Raw genomic sequence first — 6,000 nt, 5'->3', positions numbered from 1 at the left:
ATAAATTAATACTGGAACTGAAGCTAAAACTGAGACTTAGAACTTATTCAAAAAGTGCATAAAAAATTAACCGGGTAAATTCCACTAAAGAAAATTTTCTTAAACTTAAATATTCTCAGCAACATATTCCCAAAATATACTTAAATTTAACTTAAAATTTATCATAAAAGGGCATAATTAAATCTTATTTGAGATGGGAATATATAGCAACAAACTTAATTTATAAACTTAAATCAATATCTAAGTTGCTGGGAATAAACTTAAGCTAAAAATTAAACATAATGAGGGCATTAAAAACTTAATACTTAATTAAACACTTAAATACTACACTTATATTGAATAGCAAAGGCAACTTATTTTAAAAATTAAATTTTAGTTTGGCCTTTGAAGAATAGGCCTAACAGTAGCCCAAAAGTACTGTGCTAGGGTACCGTCTGCTCATGGCCGAGTTGGCGTTCTCCCCTTAAAAAATTCAATAAAATGGACCCCTTAGGGAAAACTTAGTAGCTGGTATGATCTTATTGAACTCGATGGACGGTTAGGATTTATCCTGATAAAAGATCATGGGTATAAATACCTGGCCAAAAACCCTAATATCCATAATTATTCAGCACACAGGAAAACTCATAAATCTTAGTGAGCAAACAATAGTTAAGTTGCTTAGAAGTATTAACAGGTCATGCTTAAATTCTTAGGAAAAATATTCCACGCGTACTTATGTTACTCCAAAACTTATAAAACTAAAATTTGAACTTATTAGTAGTGGGGAATAAACATAATTATTTTAGAAAATAAACTTAATAGTGTAGGCCTACATGCTCATAATGAAACTCAATTCGGCCAGTACATTGAATTAGCCTGACTGACGGAGTGACGACCAGCCATCACGTGCTCAGCTGTCGACCAGTTTCACGCTCGCCTGTACATCAACAGGTCGGCTAATGGCCTATTCCCCTTCCCCGCATGACAGTGTGATCCGTTGGATATATAGATCAACGGCAGGGAGATCCCAATGGCAAACAACGACACATACTTAAGCCACTCTGAAAAAACCCTAGCCGCATTCCTCACTTTCTTTCCCCTTGCTTCAGCCGCACAGCAGCATAGAGGGAGAGAGACGACTGCATGGCGCGTCAGCACCGGCTGGCCTCCTAGGCGGCGCACGCGCCCGGCAATAGCCTACGCGTGGCTCCGTCTAGCGGGCCCTGCCGGGTGCTCAAGCCCACGACGGTGGCGGTGGCTCCTTACGGCGCACGCGGCGGCGGCCAAGGAAGCACAACCAGCCGGCTGCGGTGGCTCAGCGCGTGGGTGGCGCGGCCCCGAGGGGCGGAGGCGCCTGCCCTCATCCGCACGGCTGCAGCAGCCCCAAGGGCACACGCTCAACGGCGGTGGGCCCGCGCGGTCCAGCGGCGGCGGTGGCGACCAGGCCTAAGGGGCCGAGTACGAGCTGTCCGCTCGCGCGTAGTTGCGGGGCAGCACAATCTGCAGCGGTGACCCGATCTGAAAATGGGTACGAGCAGCACAGGTGCAATCTCAGTCTCAATCTCAATGCCTGATGCTTAATCTTAGGGTTTAGGGTTCTTGATTTTTTTTCGGAAAAATAAAATGGTGATCTTTGGGACTTTAATCGGGTTTTGCCCAAATCACCTTCTTCTAAGTGCTTAACTCGGTTTGATTCAGTGAAAAACACCTCTGATTTCAAGAAAAAACTTAATCTCAATTAATAGCGAAAACCTTAACCGTACGTTAGATCTAATTACTCATTGATTACTTAAAAAACTAATCTAATTAGGCACTTAGTGTAACATAAACATACATCATTTAGATTAAGATAAACATCAGAGGCTAATCATGCATGTAGCAGACAAAACTTTAGCCGAGACTAATCTAATCTAAACGTAACAGAGGCATAAAACAAAACTGACTCTGGCCTAGGATCATGTTAGGATCTAGGTAGGCTCTTGATACCAATTGTTGAAATAAAACTTAGACATAACAGGATCTTAATCTTAGCCTAAGCATGATCACTAACTCAAACTTATGCGGAATAGATCTTAGTGACTAACCAGAGTCCGTAGATGCTATCTATGCCTCTGTGCTTTATGTAGAAGTTGATGTAGATGAAGTAGATCTTAGTCTTCACCAGATTTGGGGCTTGGTGCTCCTAGTTGGTGAAAAATGCGATGTAGATCTGCAACAGTACCTGGACGTAGGTAGACGGCCTTCCTAGACCCTCCAGCGCCTAATTGACCGGTTATGTGAATAGTCACATGGATTAGAGAGAATAATGACGCCAGGGGCACTTCTCTTATTTATAATCGCGCTATGGGCCAGGGGGCCGAAACCTTAGAATTCTAAGGGTTGCTGCCGATCACGGCAGTTCTTATTTAGTTAGATATTAATGATGAGTGGGTGGACAAAAAAAACTTAACATTTAATTAATCTTGTAATTAAGTTTGGGATTAACCGAACCGATCACATTCCAACACTATCTCCTTTGAACGGTAGGTTTGTACGGATGCCATTTGGGCTAGCATTGGCTCTGTTCGCTTGAGCTACTTCAGCAGTACTTTTCAGCGAACGAACACAATGTTTTCCTCTCATAACAAATCAGTATAAGCATTAGTATAAGTCAAATTTCAGCGAAACGAATAGGGCCTACTGCAACGGGGATGGGCCTCGTTCCATTCCAATAATAATAATTATTAGCTAGATATATCCATATTTTGGAAATGAAAATGGTCAAAGACTCAAAGTCGTCATATGGAATCATGGTGTTTGCACGGGGATGGTGGCGCTTGTTGACCCAGTCCACACACACACACACAATATATATATATATATATACTACTCTGCAGCTGGCTATAGAATAACTTATTTTGTAGCCACTGTGTCGACGAAATATGGTCGGTAGTCCATCTAGGGGTATGCCCATGATGGTAGATTGTCGATAGACGGTGCGTGTAATCAAGAACCAGATGGTTACAGAGGCACAAGACATAAGATTTATACAGGTTCGGCCGCCGTGTTGACGTAATACCTACGTCCTGTGTCTCATTATTCTGTATTGATTGAGGTGGTTTTTTAGGGGACCCCTGCCTCTCCTTATATAGTCTGGAGGAGGAGGGTTACAAGTAAAGTATCCTATTTGGTACTATTACAATATCTAGTACAACTTGTAATATTGCCGTGCACGCCTCGATCTTACGGGCCGAGCCACCTCGGATGGTGCGGCCCATGTACCATCTTGTGGTACCCGAGGGTATATCCCCCACAGCTAGTCCCCGAGCGCCATGTATTCTGATGCGACACGCCATTTTAACCTTCTCCGAACAGTGAGGCTTGAGTTCTTGACATCTCCGACCACCGTTGTCGCCAGAGAAATAGGTTGTCCGAAGAATGTATGGTGCTCTTAAGAAGAAAGAAAAAGATTTCCGTCCTGGGAAGTGTGTCCACTTGGGTTTCTGTGAAGAAACGTAAGGGTGTCTTGAAGCGTAGCGTCTTTGATCATCAGAGGCGTAGGGGTCGAAAAACAAGCACATTCACCGCAAGGTGAAGTGTGCCCACTTAGTCCTCGAGCCTGGTAGTAGGTGACGTAGGCACGTGGTGCCAGGGTCTAAAAAGAATTCCCAGTTAAGTTGAGAATCCAATCGTCGTACAGGCGATACGAGCTGCACCGACAGGTGCATCGTACCGATGTAGTCCCCGAGCTTGCTGGAAGGTGAGGTATGAGCCTTGTAGCAAGGTCTAAGTGAGAAAAAATATCCCAACTGTATGTGAGTCGCCAGTCGCATGTAGTCGAGACGCAAAGTCCCCGAGCCGTGGTCGGAGAGTGGTCGAGGCAGTCCCTGAGCACAAGTCGAGGGGCGAGCGGCAGAGTCCATGAGCTGTGGTCGGAGAGTTGTCGAGGCAGTCCCCAAGCACAGGTTGAGGGGCGAGCGGCGAAGTCCCCGAGCTGTGGTCGGAGAGTGGTCGAGGCAGTCCCCGATCACAGGTCCAGGGGCGAGCGGCGAAGTCCCCGAGCGTAGCTCGAGATCCCTGCAATATAAATATATAGAACGGTAGTATATGATGTACAAAATAATAATTTATGAAGAAAAATCAACAGTGAAGAAATAGCGTATGACGCTCAGCAGTCATTTGCAAAAGAGCATGATGTGATAAAGCAGTTGGTGCTTTGTAAACATCAGTGTTAAAATGAAGTTTGTGTTTATACTTTATATAAACCGCCCGACCAATTAGTATGTAGCTGAGCCTCCAGCCCTAGCTAGCTTCACTGTAGCGTGGAGCGCGGAGCCCGTGTTCGTGTAGGAAGGCATCGCTAAGGAGCCGCTGCCAACGACCCGTAACGTAGAGGGCGGACGCTCATACACGTGTGGAGAGAGCCGGTAGACAGGGCCGTTTCTAGAGACATCGAGCGTCAACATGACTGGTCGAGGATTTGCATTAAGTATAGCTGTATGTTATCTTTAAGATGGTATACATGGACAAGCGTTATTTGAAGAATAATCATGACGAGGACGTTGTGGAGAAACGTCGTAATGAAAATTGTGTTAAATATAAATATTAGAAGTGTACTTATCTTTGAATAGAAATCTGGTCGGTGGCGATGAAGTTGTCCGGTCCTCGAGCTTTCCAACCTGTCGTCATTACGGTGGTCGTGGTTGTCGTAGCGCCGTTCTTCGCGGCGATCATTATTGCGACGTGGTCTGGTGGTCGATGTGGTCGGAGCTCGGCGGAGCCACTCGGGACGTGGTTGGCGTGGCCTATGGTCGACGTGCTCGGAGCTCGGCAGAGCTGCTCGAGACGTGGTCGACGTGGTCGTGGTCGGAGCTCGGCAGAGCTGCTCGGGACATGGTCGATGTGGTCGTGGTCGGAGCTCGGCGGAGCTGCTCGGGACATGGTCGACGTGGTCATGGTCGGAGCTTGGCGGAGCTGCTCGGGACGTAGTGGCTACAGAACTTATTTTGTAGCTGGCTACTGAATATATATATATATATATAACTACTACCCTGTAGCTGGCTACAAAATAACTTATTCTGTAGCCACTTTGAGTTACGATAATTACTATATTAATTTACGAGATTATAGTAACTCCTTACTAAGTGGTTTACTATAATGTTATGGTAAATATCCCCATGTGTTATAGTAACCCAACTATCGTAAGACTGTAGCACGGAGCTACTAGTCCTGTGTCGTCCTGGAATGCATGCAAGTTATATATTTTTTGGTGGCAAAAGTGTCTTTAGTCCAACTGGTTAGAACGTCTCAGTGGCTCAGGTCCTGAGTTTGATTTTTTGTGGAAGTAAATTTTAGGCTGGGTTAAAAAAAATTCTCTCATCTGTCCCACGTCAAAATACAGGTCTAAAGACCCGTCTATTCTCATAGGTCAACAGTGCCGCTGTATAAGGGTGGGATAGAGATTCGGAGATTTTCTAGGCCTATATAAAAATGTGTTCTTTTTAATGGATGGTGGTAGCCTCGCAGGTTCGGTTTTTTATATATTCTTTGGTGAGTGCGGTGTGCGTAGTGACTTCCAAGAATGTACGTGATGATGTGATGTGCAAGAATGTACGTGATGATGACTTTATATATTTCCAAGAATGTACGTGATGATGTGATGTGCACATAGACAAAATGTGCTGAAGCCAATGGGATTCCAAGAAATGCATTCCACGTATCTGCGATCTTGATGATGAGAAGTTTGGATTTTCCACGTTCCTATTGTAGGCCTTATTTAGATCGACGTTAGAAATCAATATTTGGTATTGTAGCATTTTTGTTTGTATTTAATAATTATTGTCTAATTATGGTCTAATTAGGCTCAAAAGATTCGTCTCGTAATTTACAATCAAACTGTGTAATTAATTATTTTTTTATCTACATTTAATACTCCATGCATGTATCCAAAGATTTGATGTGATAAAAAGAGGGTGAAAAAACTTGCGATCTAAACGATGCCGTAGTACGTATAGTGCACCCTAACGGATATTTCAACTG

Source organism: Miscanthus floridulus, chromosome 18 (genome assembly GCF_019320115.1).
Source record: "Miscanthus floridulus cultivar M001 chromosome 18, ASM1932011v1, whole genome shotgun sequence".
In the NCBI taxonomy this organism is placed as follows: Eukaryota; Viridiplantae; Streptophyta; class Magnoliopsida; order Poales; family Poaceae; genus Miscanthus; species Miscanthus floridulus.
This window is presented reverse-complemented; position numbering follows the sequence as displayed.